Source organism: Bos javanicus, chromosome 29 (genome assembly GCF_032452875.1).
Source record: "Bos javanicus breed banteng chromosome 29, ARS-OSU_banteng_1.0, whole genome shotgun sequence".
NCBI lineage: Eukaryota > Metazoa > Chordata > Mammalia > Artiodactyla > Bovidae > Bos > Bos javanicus.
The window spans coordinates 35654620-35671432 of NC_083896.1; the positions used below are offsets into that span (position 1 = coordinate 35654620).

At 47.5% G+C, this 16813-nt stretch overlaps 1 protein-coding gene across 4 annotated transcripts in view; it reads right to left on the minus strand.

The window, feature by feature from the left end:
- Positions 1 to 16813, minus strand: part of NTM (neurotrimin) — a 973298-nt gene that overhangs the window by 681867 nt on the left and 274618 nt on the right. The gene's annotated exons all lie outside the window — the stretch shown is intronic.

Here is a 16813-nt window from a genome sequence, read left to right on the forward strand (position 1 = left end):
TTGCCTGGTTCCTGGCCCCCTAGGCACCCAACATTCACACTGCAGGTTCCTCACAGCCGAGCGGACCCCCTCCCTCTGCTGCAGGGAAGCCCTGCTGAGTCCCTTGTTCTTCCAAGAGCAGCAGCTCACCACCCGAGATCCCGAATCCCCTCACATTGTAGATAAAGTCAACTCTAGTGGCCTGCCCTGGTGGCTTAGATGGTAAAGCATCTGTCTACAATGCGGGAGACCCGGGTTCAATCCCTGGGTCAGGAAGATCCCCTGGAGAAGGAAATGGCAACCCACTCCAGTATTCTTGCCTGGAAAATCCCATGGACGGAAAAGCCCAGTAGGCTACAGTCCATGGGGTTGCAAAGAGTCGGACATGACTGAGGGACTTTCATTCTTTTCTTTCTAGTAGCCTGCCACTGTCCTTTTCTTATTATGCCTGAATACCTCACTTCTTTTGAGCCCCTTCTTAGAGATTTTAGTTGTCTGTCTTTCCCCCTCAGGCTTCTCTGAGAACCTCCTTGCAGGACACCCCCAGAGCTGAAGATTGAAAAGTAACCACATGTCTCCCATTTGATGAATTCTGATGCTGCATTCATTCCCCAAAGAGCTTTCCATTCAAGAAGCTTTGCTAAGGTCAGAGTCGTGGTCAGATGCCTCCAGGAAATATGTTCTCTCTCCCTGCGAGCTTTGTAGCACATCAGTCTAGTGAAGACTTGGGGAAGGTCTGCAGTGAAGAGCCAAGCTTAAATTTTTCTTAAAAGTATTTGATGCAGAAACTTTTTTTTTTTCCTATACACAAAATGGGCTTCCCAGGTGGCATTCATGGTAAAGAACCTGTCTGCCAGTGCAAGAGACGTAAGAGATGCGGGTTTGATCCCTGGGTTGGGAATATCCCCTGGAGGAGGAAATGGCAAGCCACTCCAGTATTCTTGCCTGGAGAATCCCATGGACAGAGGAGTCTGGTGGGCTCCAGTCCATGGGGTCACAGAGTCTGACACAACTGAAATGACTTCGCACGCACACACAAACTAAAACACTCTTCTCAGGTTCAGAAGGATGGTTGTATTGTTGCTCTTGGGGTTTCATCACAGGCTGTGGCCAGGAGCCCGGGAGAGAATGTTCCTCTCTCCATGCGCTGTGGGAAGCACAGCCCAGGACCTGCCTACTGGACTCTGGCTTCACCCCTAGCCCACTGTGAGAGACCCACCCGTCCTCTGAGAGGTGGAGAGAGGTGCTCTGCCCAGCCCCTCCTCTGAGAGGTGGAGAGAGTCCCGCACCCCCTGCAGGCTCCACCAGCATGTGTGAGGCTGTCAGACTCTTGACATGTTCAAATGCGCGCTGTAAATTGTGAGCAGTGAATGGTTTTCAGGGCTTGGTATCCAGGACTGCTGTCCGGCGGCACTCCTGGAGAAACACAGACAAACCGGTCTCCAGCTGCCCCCAGGAGCTGCTGCGGCTTTTGCCCTCCCCACGGGCGAGAGATCTGGACTGATGTGCCCAGATTCCTTTCTCCCACTGCAGTCCCCAGGGAGGGAACTCATCCCATACGTCTTTCTCCATCTTCAGTGCCTATGCCTGTGAGCTTCCCTCTGTAGCACAGGGAAGCTTGTCTGTCTTCTCAGTGTTGACCCCTTTCAAAGCTTGTCATCCTATCTCCTCTCTGCTCCACGACATCGCAGCTGGGCTAGCTTCTCAGTACACCAAGAACCTCCAGGTAAGGGAAGGAGAAAGAGGTGCCCGATCAGAGCTGGGGAGCAACCCCTTGTCTTGAGTTGTTATTACTGTTACGGGAGGACAAATGGGCATTAAAATAATACCATTTCTATGTCAGTACATGAAGCAAGGACTGTTCCACTGTCGATGATGGGGGAGCCTTTTGTAAGGAGTTGCTGTTGTTTAGTTGCTCAGCTGTGTCTGACTGTTTGTGACCCCATGAACTGTGGCCCACCAGGCTCCTCTGTCCCTGTGATTCTCCGGGCAAGGATACTGGAGTCAGTTGACATGTCCTCCTCCAGGAGATCTTCCCAACCCAGGAACTGAACCCACCTTTCCTGTATTGGCAGGTGGATTCTTTACCACTGAGCCACCAGGGAAGCCCTTCTGTAAGGGGGATGGGTGCAAAATCTCTGTACTTTCTGCTTCATTTTGCTAGAGCCTAAAACGGCTCTAATACAAACCAATAATAATAATAAGGCATATTAATGTAAAACTCACACTATCTAAGTTTTCATTTATTGGAGAGAGCACCCTCGAATAGCCCAGAGGTTAGGATCACTTATCCTCCCCACAGTCGAAACCCTTGTTAACTTAGAGTCGATTGTCCATGTCTGCAGTTTCCACATCTGGAGACCCAACCAACCTGCAGATCTTGTGGTTCTGTAATGTTTTGCTGTTCAGTTGTGTCCGACTCTTTTGAGACCTGATGGACCGTAGCCCACCAGGCTCCTCTGTCCACGGAACTCTTCAGGTAAGCATACTGAAGTACGTAGCCATTTCCTTCTCCAGGGAATCTTCCTGATCCAGGGATGGAACTCAGGTCTCCTGCACTGGCAGGTGGATTCTTTACCACTGAGCCACCTGGGAAACCCTCTGTAATGTTTACTATTGAAAAAAAAATCCATGTATTATTGAACCTGCACAGTTTAAACCTGAGTTGTTCCAGGACCAACTGTATTCTTGATTGCAATCTATGTGCAAGGCCCAGAAGTCTTTCCAGCAGGACAGGAGAATTCTGGACTGTCCTCAGAATACCTTTTACTGGGCCATGTGGAAAGAATGGGGAAAAAATGGGCCAGCGTCCCAGCCCTGGGAGAGTTTGGAGACTCCACGGGAAGAGGGGAACTGAGCAAGCTTGGAAAATACTCAGAAAATCGTGTGTGCTCTCCCAAGTGTACCTCCCCTCCGGCTCCTCATCTTTGAGAATTGCACCTACAATTTAAAACCAGTTGGCTCAGTGGTAAAGAATCTACTTGCCAATGCATGAGACGAAGGTTCAATCCTTGGGTCAGGAAGATCCCCTGGAGAAGCTGGTATTCTTGCCTGAAGAATCCCCTGGACAGAGGAGCGTGGCGGGCTACAGTTCATGGGGTTTCAGAGAGTCAGACATGACTGAAGTGAACAACAAGTGCCAGGAGGTATCTGAGGTCGCCCCATACTGGCCCCCATAATGTAGCAGCCCTTCCTCCGAGCCCAGTGGCTGCTGCTCACTCTGGCTTTTAGCGTTTCTTCCATGTTGTCATTCATGAGTTGTCTCCACTCTGCTGCTACATCTTGCCTCTGAAAACCTGCCAATACCTGGCCCAGATTCTACTGCAAAATGAGTTATAAGAAGACTTTTTGGTTCTCAGACCTTTCTGAATTTGGAATTGCAGATAAGGGACTGTGTATCTATACACAGCAGACCCTGTGATAGCTCTGGGGCTGCAGATGAAAGATGTGATCCCTGCCTCCCTGCAGTCTAGAGAGAAAGCAGACGAGGAGGCTGAATTACAATGTGGCATCTGGGCTGACCCCACCGGGCAGGCATATGGTGCCACGGGAGGACCGAGCACCCACATCTTTCATTTGGGTGCCGAGAATAATATAAAGGGAAAGAAACAAACTGGAGTTTGGTAGAAAGGATCAGGGAGGACTTCAAAAAGAGGCTGGCCCTTTTTGAGCGGCTGCAGCTACACAGCTGCATTAAAAACTCGCTACCCACCTGTGTCCTCCATCCCTCCACGGCAAGGGCAGGCTTGCCTTCATTTTCTGCCTCCTGAATGCAAAGTTCTTCTCTTTCGTATAACTTTTTTTAATATTTTATTTTTTAGACTCACCATGTGGCCTATGGGATATTAGTTCTCCAACCAGGAATCGAACCTGTGGCCCCTGCCTTGAAAGCATAGACCTTAACCCCTGGACCACCAGGGAAGTCCTTGCAAAGTTCTCCTCTGATGAACTCTCATGTTGTCCTTTCTGAAGGAAAGGAGCCAGTTCTGCAGACAGCCTTGCTTGACATTGTCTCCACTCCAGGCCCTACAAGCCCAACCCTTGTCAGTGACTTTTCTGTCGGCTCCTCAGACACATGGTTACAGCCCAACCGTGGTGATGCAGTCAACTGCAGAGGGGCTTCTGCTCATCCCTAGTCCTCATTGTAACCTGAGTGTGAAGGCAGCTCTTTTTTAAATTTTTTTTTATTGAAGGATAATTGCTTTACAGAACTTCGTTGTTTTCTGTCAAACCTCAACATGAATCAGCCATAGGTATACATATATCCCCTCTCTTTTGAACCTCCCTCCCAGATCCCTCCCCATCCCACCCCTCCAAGTCGATACAGAGCCCCTGTTTGAGTTTCCTGAGCCGTACAGCAAATTTCCGTTGGCTATCTATTTTACATATGATAATGTAAGTTTCCATGTTACTCTTTCCATACATCTCACCCTCTCCTCCCCTCTCCCCACGTCTGTAAGTCTATTCTCTCTGTCTGTTTCTCCATTGCTGGAAGGCGGCTCTATTAACACGTTCAGTCCCGCAGCCAGGAACCCCTCAGGCTTTAGAGTTCAGAAAGCATGCCTGACTCCCAGGGTGGCTCACGGAGCACCAAGGACTCAGGCAAATCTGAAATGCACACATTCCGCAGCAAGTTCAAGTGCTTTCCCTGGAAAGGGGTCTTCTGCCAGGAGAAGAGCTTATTCTGACAGTTGCATACTTATTCCAAACTAGATCCAAGACTAGCTCTTCTCCAGCCCTCCTTCAGATGGCCTTTGGGCCTCAAGGGAAAGGAGACAGGATGAAAAGTCAAGTGTCTGGGTCCAGGGCTGGCAGTGCCCACCCTATCCTGCCCTGCTCTGACACTCACACTCTACAACCTGGGAATCTGAACATTCATCCGCAGAAGCCCCATTCCACATCCTCCAACAGCATCTCTGTAATGGGCCATGCATGGCCAAAGTTTCACCTCCTCCTTGGTACCCATAACACTCTGCCAGCTCGCACCCTGTCCATGCCACTGGGGATGACTCCTGAGTTATTCCCTTGATTCCAAGGCACCACACCATCACCCAGACTGTACTGCAGGAAGGTAGAGCAATGAGGGTTGCTTTTGAGTCTATTGAGGCAGGGAGATGACGCGGGATCATCAAGAGATGGAGTATTTGGGAGCAGGTGTTCTAAAAGGCAGTGGGTTGGGTTAGAGGGGTGGCCTGAGAACCTGCGTTTCTGGGGAGTTCCTGGGTGATGGTGCTGCTGCAGGTGGGGGACAAGGCTTGGAGATGCATCGTATTAGATAGACCCTGAGGGTGTGCACCCTGACGAAGTCATTCCCCATTACAGCTGCAGTTTCTGGGGCTCTGAGGTCCCCACACATCCTACAAGGCTTCTCTGGAACAGACATAAGGGCACTGGCTCTGCCATCAGGAAAAGGAGGTCCACCTGGCTCGTCCTTATCTTCCCAGGGCTGTGCCTGGAAAGAGATTTCTGCGAAAGTGGTTTCACCAGCAGAAAGGAAAGGAGGCCAGAGTTTCCTTGTCTCCCCTCCCCTGTTGCCAGAGGTGGACTCTGTGCCTTTAGAAAGGAACCCCGCAAGCCTACCCAGTAGTGTCCTGAGACAGGAAGCAGGTTGTCTTACAGCGAGACCCCAGGGACAGCCGTGAGCCCAGGGAGACATGTGTTCTGTGTCTGCTGCGACAGTCCATGAGTGGGTGGCCCATTTGATGGGCAGGAAACCCCGAGGCTGTTGCACTGCCCTGACTTCTGGCATAATCAACAACTGTTCATAAACTCCTTCTGTGCACGTTCCATCCACCTTTGTGATAAAGCTGGAGGCTGTGATCACCTGAGGTTTTCCTTTGCTGGGACTTTTGTGACCTACCGCCCACTTCCAGCAACACTTTCTCACCAATGCAGCCATCCTGTCAACCTGGAAGCCAGTCCTCAGGAGATTCGAGAAGGAGGCTGAGCAGGGCAGAGCCTGAAGACGGGGTGCTGCCTAGTACCCTCCCATCTGTGTTCGGGTACCCGGAGCGGCTTCAGAGCCCCACTCATGCGGGTGCCCCAAGCTCTCTGCCCAGGACATTCTGGCAGGAGCTGAGAGATGCCCCTCCCCTACATCTGGTAGAACATCTCAGGCAGAGGTGGCCAGGCTCCCTGCTGATAGCACAGCCGCAGTTTCCACCTTCTCCAAGACTGCTGTGCCTGGGGCAGGCCCAGGCCCACGACCGACCCAGAGGTAGACGAGTTTTCCATGCCCTCCACTCAGCTGCACTGCACAGGGGAGGGAGCGAGCTGGAGTAGGGGGGCTGGATCTTCCCCCTCCCTCTCGGTTTGCTCATATAGTAAAACACAGAGGCCCCGCTATGACTGTTGATCACATCCCAAGCAAAGCCAGGTTTTGAAATTCATCTGAGATTTCTCCCACAGCTGCAGCCAGAGGGACCTGAGCCTCACCCCCACCCCCAACCAGGGCTTGCTGGCTGCTGCCAGGCCTCCCGCGGGAGGGACGAGAGCTATAAAGCTGTCTTTCTAACGTCCTGCATCTGCTTCTGGAGGCTAAGAGGGACACTAGGTGGAGGAGACGTGTGAGACTGAAAGAACAAAGGGAGCGGAAAGAAAAAGACTGCATTCAGAAAAAAAGATCCATAAAAGGGGAAGAGATTTAAAAAAAGAAGACTGCCGAGGTCTCTTCCTTCCTCCTCCTCCTCCTCGTTTCTGGGGCTGGTTCTGTGTTGTACGTCGCGTACGTGAGTGGGGACCTGGTGACCAAGGCCTGCTTCATCCAGCCTCTGGCGAATAACTGCAGGGGCTCTTCATGCAGGCTGGCAGCTGTAATAACGCTAGAGTCTATGATCTATGGAGTTTATGGGGATTTTTAGGAGATCGGTAATAAGGTTGCTCCAGTAAACAGCCTGGCAGAGCAGTAAAAGATGAGGGCAATTCGCAGGTTGCATTCCAAGTGGCTTTGGGAAGGCAGAGTGACCGCCACCAGCTGCCCCTGGACTTGCTACGCCACGGCCCCCTGCAGGGAGGAGCAGGAAGGCAGTGTGATGATGCCCCTTCCCTCAGTTGATGGCTGGTTTATTCATGACACGGTGGAGATGGCCCCGCCCCCTGCCCTTCAGGACTCTAGCAGCCAGGGGAGGGCAGGCTGGACTAGGTCCAGCTCCAGAGCTTCTGGCCCCAGCCTTCTGACCTCTGGAACCCCTCAGGGGTAAAGCACGGGCCCTCCCCAGAGCCTCCCTCTCTGGTTCTTTCCAGGTGTGGACAGTCAGCGGCCATCTTGCCCTGAGCTGGACTGCTACACACTCGTCAACGCTACGGAGGGGTGATCTTCCAAAAACATCAGCCGCAAGAGTGGGTGGAGCACTCAGCCAGGAGGTGAGCCCCCACCTGGGTGCACTTGGGTCTGGGCCGCCTGCCCAGGGCAGAACTGAGACTGGACCACCATTGGGCATCATTTTGAGGGCACACCTGGACACTGAGTGACACCTGGACACTGAGCTCCCCAACAAACGCCTTTGGTCACCAAGAATGCCTCATCAGAACTCTTAAAGTGTTATCCCAAACCTATTTTCCCAGGAAAATCCTCACAACCACAGGGCTTCTACTCCTGTGCTGTGCAAGGTCCTTTCATGCACCTGCTTACTATCACATTTGGTAAGAAGTCTTAGGACATCGGTAGTCTTTGACATGCCCACTTCACACAGGGTTGGGGGGCGGAACTGATGTTAGAGAGCACGTCAATTGCTCAAGGTCACAGCCCTTCCCTCTTAGGTCTGGGACTCAGAGGCAGGCCCGACGCTGAGCCCCTATTCTGGGGAGGCTGACAGAGCGCCGGCAGGACTGAACTGCTGGAAATCACCTCCGGCTACTCTGAGCCTGTGCTCGACAGTTTACCAAGCTCGTCAGAGCAGCTGCCCTAGGCAGTCCAGTGTGGTTTGTATACTCTCTTCATTTATCCTCGGTCTAGGGGACAAATATTTAGACTTACTAGCTCCAGGCTGGATGCATATCCAAGAACCCTATGGAAGTCAGTGAATAATCTTTATTCCATGGCTCCGCCAGAGCATACCATGTAAAATTAACCATGAATGTCTCCAATGAATTTGGGTCCAGATAGTAATAAGGAGTTAATTCTCAATAAATCATTTTATTCACTGGCTGGTATTTATTAAACTTTTTTTATTTTTTGACTAGATATACTTGCCTAGAGTTTGTGTGGTGGTTACTAAGTGTTAAATGAAAATCAACTAATTATCAAAAATGTATTTAATGAGGATTAATTCTGCAATCACCACCTATGCAGAATCTATCAAAGTAAATCCTCAATAAATGCATATTTGGGAGCTTGAATTGTTTTTACAGAGCAACTTAAAGAAAAATCTTTCCAGGGGAGTTAGTAGTCATAGAGGCCAGGAACTAAAGTTCCTTGTTGGGATAACTAAAAAAAATGATAGCTTTCTTGGTCTTTTTCATATACAGATTTGTAAATCACATTGTACCAAAAAACAAGAAAAAAAGTAGGATTTCTTATCAGTAGATTTAAATTTACATGTAATTTATTGATGATGAATGGTGTCTAAATGCCTGAAAACATTCAGAGTTGGCACTGGAGTTACCTCTTGGCTCCAAAAAGTAACTCATTTATCATCCCAGAGGGATTTTAGATATTTTCTTGGAGGTAAATAACAGAATTTCCCAGTAATTTTATTTTTAAAAAATTAGGTTTTTTTCCTCTTTTTTTTGCTGCAATTTAAGCCTGTTTCCTTTAATGGGGCCATTGCAGTGATGAAAGCTAGTCAATCAGTCTTCCCTAGTATTCCTCAATCCAACCCTTTTGAAACTGATGATGATGATGGTCGTAATGATGGTGACGATCACAATGAAGGTGATGATGACAAAAATAACTATTTATTGAGAATGTTCTATGAATCAGGCTCATAATCTCATTTTATCTTCGTAAACATCCTTCTGGCAGTCTTGTTATTGTTGCTGTTCTTCAGTCTTTACTTAGAAACCAAGGGATCTAGTCTTTGATGTAGATCTAAGTCTAGCTTCTTATCAGCTTTGGAGAAGAGAGGTGGGCAGGGGTAAGTTGAGGGCCTGCAGAGAGGACTGAGGACCTCCGGACTCAGATGAGGATAACATGCAAGAGCAATAACTGCCCCTGGGCCAGGTTTAACCAACTCCACTCTAAGGCCACACCTGAGGTGTGTGAAGACGTGAGAGTTCATCCTTCATATCTGATGCTCACTGCATCACTGGGGATTGAAGAGATTTCACCTTCAGGAAAAGACCTGTCGTGCCTGCAGGCTGCACCTTCCCCTCTGCGAGAGCCTGACCTCTTAGTAAAATAAGAGTTCGTACTCTGCATGGCCTCTGTGGTTGTGTTACACCTGGAATAACCCGTGGGACTTTGGACAGCCCTGCACCTGCCTGAACATTATTTCTCTCATCTGACAGACTCGGAGGTAAAAGTAGGCGATGCGTAAGACTCCTTCCTATAAAACAGCCTGCAGTGCACTTCATTAGGCCAAAGGGAAAGAAATTTGGTTGTCCGGATTCTAAAGCCATGGCCCAGCTCCACTGTTGACCTATTGACAGCTTACGTGTTCTGTATGGGAAGGGACCAGTCTAGGAAATACTAACTCTGCAAAGCAAATACCCTGATGTTTTTGCTCCAGAACTTAAAAAGGGAAGCACAAAATGACTAGTTATCTTGAGACTGTCATCCACTTACTTTTCACCTACCTGGCCATCTCTATTGTATCGGATTCTAGTTAAACAACTCACACACACACACACACACACACACACACACACACACACACCCAGGTTCTTATCTTTGGTGCTTTTACTGAACGAGGTGATTAACTCCTTGACCTTATGAAGCTCAAACGTGACCTTGGAGAGTAGATAGAATCTTGTTATCTTGTAATGAGTTTTATGGCTTATTTCAGTACATTTTAGCCATGTTTCTCTGGTGATTAAGGCAATTATCTGCCTATGCATTTCAAGATTATGAATCATGGAGCTCTCTCCAGGTACTGACAGGGGCCTGAGAATGCGCAGACCACTTCTCAGTCCATTCAGTATTTGTTCCCGCTCCCACCTCCCATAATCAGACACTACATTCTACTTCTGAAAACTCCACCCTATACTCAGATACAGTTATCAAAACAATACTTTTTAGATTTAACTGATTTAAGTGAGCTTCCTTCTTATCATTAATTGGTGGCATGCACAACATTTTAATTACTACTATCATTATTATTTAGGATTTAGGGAAAGAGATCCTTCCATCTCCCACTGCTGTGTCACAGAGGGACAGGCAATGCTAATCTGAACACAGGTGGTCCGTTTGTCTCCAAGCAGCAGACACGTGACACCAGGAAATGACCACCACTGTCCCCACATTGGGAATGCCATGTTGTCCCTGAACAGCTTCTGTACCACAGAGTAGCTCGTGAATAATCCCTCAGAAGGTCTCCAAGAGAAATGGCCAACACCTCTTGGGTCCCATGCCTCATGCTGTAAAATAAAGTACAGAGAGGAGGTCAGGAGTGAGGTGGGATTTACCTGCCACTATGCACACCTCCATGCCATCTCCTTTCCTTATTTGATGGTTAACGCATGTTAGTATTACAAAGAGGTGGACTGTGAAGAGTGTACATCACCAAGAGAAGCTAGGTCCCGAGACGTACTTAGCCTAGGACACACAGTATGCCTACAGGAAATGACCTAAAGTATGTATTAAAATCATCATTTCTCGTGAGTTGGAAAAAAAAAACTTATCTATAAGCTACATAAAAGTCAATGTTTCCTCCTAGCTTTGGTCCCCAAGACTGCTTGGGATGCTAGTATTTCTACCCAGGATGATGCAGTTAAAAAAAAAAAAAATCAGCTATGAATTTGTGTTCTGTTCCATCACACATGAACTATTGGGTTGGCCAACATGTTCATTCTGATTTTTTCCATAAAATGTTACAGAAACACTCAAACAGCCCAAATGACATTTTTGGCCGATCCAATATACATCTCTGGACAAACTAGGGCTTCATTCCACTAGGGCTTAATTTAATCATTTATTAAACGGAGGTGATTTACAGAATTCAGAAATTTGGCGAGCACTAAAGAGGTCATGTACGACGAGTGCTCAGCAGACCGGAGATGCTCGTTGTCTGTGGGGTGGCTAACCCCTCATGGTGTTTTTCGTTGCTTGCCCTTCCCTGTACTAGAAGCTGAGAAGTTCCCGCAAAGGCATCTTCCCTGGGACGCTGGACCTTGTAGCCCCTCACACAGTGTGCTGCCCCCCGTGAGGCCATTCTCGAAGGCTGGGGAGGCACCATGCCGTCCTCCCAGCACTTTCTAATAACCCACTGAAGTCCACCCACGTGCTGAAGAGAACCCTTAATGATGAGCCTCGCGAGTTTACAGTAAGCTGTGAATTTCTCTTTTTGCCCAGAGCTCATATTTTCCCTGCATCAAATGCTTCTGAGTTTCAAGGACATGCCTGGCTATTTCCAGACCCCTCTCCGCGATCCACTTGACCTTTAGCTAAGGAAGGTTGGTAGGGGATATAATCCTACCGATAAAGGTGTGAGATTTAAGATGCGTTAGCCCAGAGTTCTCAGGAGGTACCGCGTGTACTTGAAGGCTAAACTACCTATGCACAGCCTACGGCCTGGAAGCTCTACGAGCAGTGTCTTGGTGACATGTCCCCTTCCACGTTTCCTGTCTCCGTGTAATTCCGGGCTTGGGGCTTAGGGCTTTATACATGCCTTTGTGAACACGTGATAGTGTGAACATGGCCCAGAAGCCGCATATCCTTGTACTTCTTCTATAATATAAAAATCAATACAGAAAACTAGGAAACATGTCTTACTGGGAATAGTAGGTTGAAATTGAAACAAAACTCCAAATGTTGAAAATTCGGAGCTTGAAGCCCCCTTTAGCGTTTGTTTCTTTTCCATTTCTCACCGAACAGTCTGGTTGGAGGTGTCAAGGACCGTCTGATGGTTATCACACGCACCATAGAAGGCTCTGCCAAAATGAAGGATTTGGCAGAGTGATTCTAAGTGTGAGACAATACACAAAGAATTCTAGTATCATTTATGCTAAAATGTACTATAAAAAGGTAAAGTACAATAAAAAAAATGTGGAACTTCATCTAAAATCTGCTTCTAAATAGACCATGGCTCTGCATTTTCTGAGGAAATAACTGATTTGCAGGAGTGGAAGTGCTGGACATATTTTCAAATTGATAGTTGGAAGAGGAAAAGGAAATAGGTTGAGGTCTGGGGAGAAAGATGGATTTTCAAAGAACTTTTTTTTCTTTTTTTTCCATATGACGTTGAGAAGTTGCGTGTGTCAGAAATAGAAACAGAGAGGGCTGTGTAGTACAATCGAGGCTTTGGGGTCACAGTCTCTGCCTCACTCCTGGGCTCCACAGAGGCTGTGGGAAGCAGCCCTGTGTCCCGTGTAATAGGATGAGCTGAGCTGTGTTCCTGTAGAGCTTTATCGTAAAAACAGGTGACAGGCCAGATTTGGCCCGCAGGCCAGAGTTTGCTGACCCCAGTCTTAGATAATCACTGTGTATTTGCCCCTTGAAGCCTATCCATAAAACAAACTTTCATGCTTGTCTCTTTCGCCGTGCTGACTGTGTAGGTACACTTTTTAGTACACGCATCTGTACATACACATTTGCAGTTGAGCTTGCTTGGTCTTGGGGCTTTAAAAAAAAAAAAAAAGATTTTTTTTGATGTGGACCATTTTTAAAGTCTTTATTGAACTCGTTACTATATTGCTTCTGTTTTATGTGTGGGGTCTGAGCTCCCCAACAGGGATGGAACCCGCACCCCTTGCTTTGGAAGGTGAAGTCTTAACCACTGTAGCATCAGGAAAATTCCAGTCTTGGGGAGTCATACTCTTAATAGTTATGCTCTAAGGTTTGTATTTCTCTTTGCAATGGTAGACATCACAGACATTTTTGAGGTTGTAGAGTGATGTTAAACTCACGATTCAATCCCAACATTAGGTGTTTATCCATGCTGTGTGCCCTATACAAGCTAGTGTCTACAGACCTATCCAAAATCCTATTGGGAGCATCGTACAAAAGACAGAATATTTGACCCTCCTAAGAGGAACTTCCTGTGCAATGGAGGAAATAGGAAACATATATACATATTTTTAAGACATAATATAATTTACCCTTGAATAACATGGGTTAGAATTACATGGATCCACTCATACACACACATCTTTCAAAAGGAAATACTACTGCACAACAGAGTCAATGCTTGGTGGAGACTACAGATGCAGAGAAACTGTGGATATAGAAGACCTACCGCAAGCTCTATTTCAGATGAATCTCCATGTTGTTCAAGGGTCAACTGTATCATTATGTATAAATTATGGAGCTGAGTAATCCAAAGGTACCTACAAATCTAAATATTTGTATTTGGAGACCTAAACACCTAAGAAGTAGAATACCAAAATAAATCATTGGAAGAAGGCTTCTTGGAAGAGGTGAATTTTAAAACAGGATGACTATAAAGAGAGGAGGACAGGGCTTGAGGGTAGAGAAGGCTTTCCCTGTTTACTGTGTAGGTCTGAACTTGAAAGTCGTGATTGAGATGGAATGTTCTTTCACACCTTCCCCAGATTGCCTGCCGTCTTTTGCCATCTCTCCAGCCACTGGGCTCTGATGCGGCAGGACTCCATGCTTTGTAGAAAGGCTGAGAAGAATCAGCACATTTGAGGACAGAAAGTAGGCTCATCTCCAAAGCATGATGGGGACTCAAGCATGGGGCTTTGTCCTTGAAACTAGACCTCACCACTATCTTATCACCTTAGCAGGTCGCTTATCCTCTCTGTGCTTCAATTTTCCTAACTGTTAAATGGCTAATAATAGCAATCACCTCCTGTGATCACTGTGAAGTTTCTTTACTATAAATGAAGCGCTTGAAGGAAGGCCTGGCATGTGGTAAGGGCTCAGTCCATGGTACCTTTCATACGGACAAGAGCTCAGAAACTCCAAACCGGGGCCTGGGGAAGCCTGGCAGCACAAACGTCTGGCAATCTTTCAAGTCTTTCCCCTGCAAAGGAAGCGTTTGGGAACAATACACAAAATGGGATAAATGATGAGACCCCAGCTCCCATTATAAAGCACCTGAACATACATGGGCTTATTGCCATCCGAAATTCTTTTTCAGGGGAAAAAAATCATTTCCCTTCTTATTAAAATTGGCAAAAGGAAAATGTATCTTTCATCATCTTAAGACAAATCTATCATGCTGATAAATTATTAGAGGAAAAAAAATTGAGAAATGCTACAAAGACCCTTACAGTAAGTCTGTCCCTAAAATATACATACGGTAATGAAGATAATCGACATATAAAAGGATTTCCCAAGCCCTGCTGGTGGACTGCACAATGACCTTGTAGAATATTTGTACAATAAAAATCTGTGGCAAGTAGTGAATTTGGACAGTCCCTGGGCGAGAGCAGGCTACTCAGCAGAAACACCCTTCTGCTGGTCTGGAGCTGGCTTTTGGCCATGGGTCTGGGATGGAGGGGACGTCTGGCCAGTATTCAGTTGTGGGAACCAGGAGAAGAGGAATCACCCTGGGCAATGTCAGTTACAGGCCCTAAGATGAAGCTTCTCAACATCCCGCCACACTCTACTGGAACCAGAGTTTCAGGTAGTCACACAGATCACCTAGGTTCCCACGGATGCTTATGTCCCATGTGGTTAGATAAATGGTTAGGTACTCAGTCTAACTGGTGCTTGAGCATCTTCCACCTCCTCTGACCCCTCCTCTCCTCCCCCCAACTCCTCCTGTCCTCCACAGCCCCCCTACATCACTGGTCTTAGCTAAAAGGCAGAGAGGAGGCTGAGGATAATAGGAAAAAATTTCCCAGAGAGATGGCAACTAACTTGTGACACATTTAGCCAGAGCCAGCACCTCATTTCCAGCTTCTTGGTCTCAGCATAGATTCCCCAGCACCACTTCTCCACAGTCCTGGGAGATTCCACAGAGCTGATCTTATAATGATGATAGGATGATGGGAGCAGTGCAGAATTCCTGTGCATATGTGATTATGGCCATACTGCAAAACTCCAAGCCAGTCCTATTCTTTGTTGTTGGCTGTTCAGTCACTAAGTTGTGTCCGACTCTTTGTGACCCCATGGACTGCAGCATGCCAGGCTTTCCTGTCCTTTACCATCTCCCAGAGTTTGCTCAAACTAATGTCCATCTGGTCAGTGCTGCCATCCAATCACCTCATCCTCTGTCATCCCCTTCTCCTGCCCTCAATCTTTCCCAGCATCAGGGTCTTTTCCAAAGAGTTGGCTCTTCACATCAGGTGGCCAAAGTATTGGAGCTTCAGCATCAGTCCTTCCAATGAATATTCAGGGTTGATTTCCTTTAGAATTGACTGGTTTGATCTCTTTGCAACCAAAGGAACTCTCAAGAGTCTTCTCCAGCACAATTTGAAAGCATCAGTTCTTCAGTGCTCAGCCTTCTTTATGGTCCAACTCTCACATCTGTACATGGCCAGTGGGGAAACCAAAGCTTTGATCAGGTGGACCTTTGTGTGGGTGTGTGGTCCTGTCATCCGATTTTTAGGCAGCACTTATCTTCCAGGTACACCTGTGGTCTCTGTTTGAGGATTCCCAGGTCTCCTTTGTACAGTTCTCCACGCGCACACTTAGAGTGAGTTTGCAAGTGAACTCTTGGCCACCCAGGTTCCATGGCCCCCGAGCTGCAGATTGATGAAAGTGGCTCTCAGTTCTGCATCATGACGTTGCTCCAGCACCCGGGCACAGTCCGGTCCACAGTCAGAAGTCAGTGAGTGGCTGGATGGATGACAGGGTTGTTGGGTGGGAGCGGCCACCCTGAACCTCCTTGTGGAAGAAAGAGTTCTTGCAACCTTAGGGTGAACAGGAGCACAAGGCTCTGCCCCACAGTCCACAGTGAGAGCCCCAGGGAGGGCTCGGGACAGTAGTCAGCCAGCTCTAGAGGAAGAGGATTAACATCATTTGTCTCCTGGGCCTCCCGCCCTTCTGACAAGAACACAGACGCCGACTTTGCCCACTCCCGGGAGCAGCCAGGAACTCCTTGCTCTGGAAGAGTCAGCAGACTCCCCCGCACCCCCTCACCAGAGTAGGCATGGCCAGGACAAACCAGGCACGTGGAAAGTGTCAGATCAGCAGGTGTCGCCTGTTGATAGAATCATCCTTTAATTCGCTCTGAGTTGTGCCATTTAATTACCTTGATCCATGCTTTGTTTTGCTAAAGTGAATGTCACAGATTGAGTATTACTCGCTGGAAATTGCGACAGAGGCTTGAACGCTTCAGTAATGAGGTCTGAAATATGATCTCTCTTTTTCCCTGGATCATTTTCTCATTCCCCTCTTCACGAGTTCCTTTCCAGCCTTTTTTGTTTCTTTTAAGAGTAAAATGTAAAATATTAATTTTGAGCAGAAGTAAAATTAAGCCCTCTGGAAATGATTCGGAGAAACTGAGCCATAGCCTGACTTAATTAAGAAGCGATTATGCTGAAGAGCCTATATTAAGGCTTCACATTTCTGGTACAGACAGAATTGCTTTTAGAGAAGTCAAGTCAGGCGGCAGAGGGGGACTGAGGGAGGGGCCGGGGTGATAATTGGATAGATGAGGAAAAGCAATGTTTGTTGTAGTGCTGGGGAAAAAATAGTAGACGAAGTGTAAATGGGTTTGCAGATTTCTCAAGTCCATCTTTTAGGAAGGTCAAGACAAGATACCTTATCACATCCAAGCTCTTTGGACCACTCCAGGAAGGGTCATCTCCATCTTTCTCCCTTCCC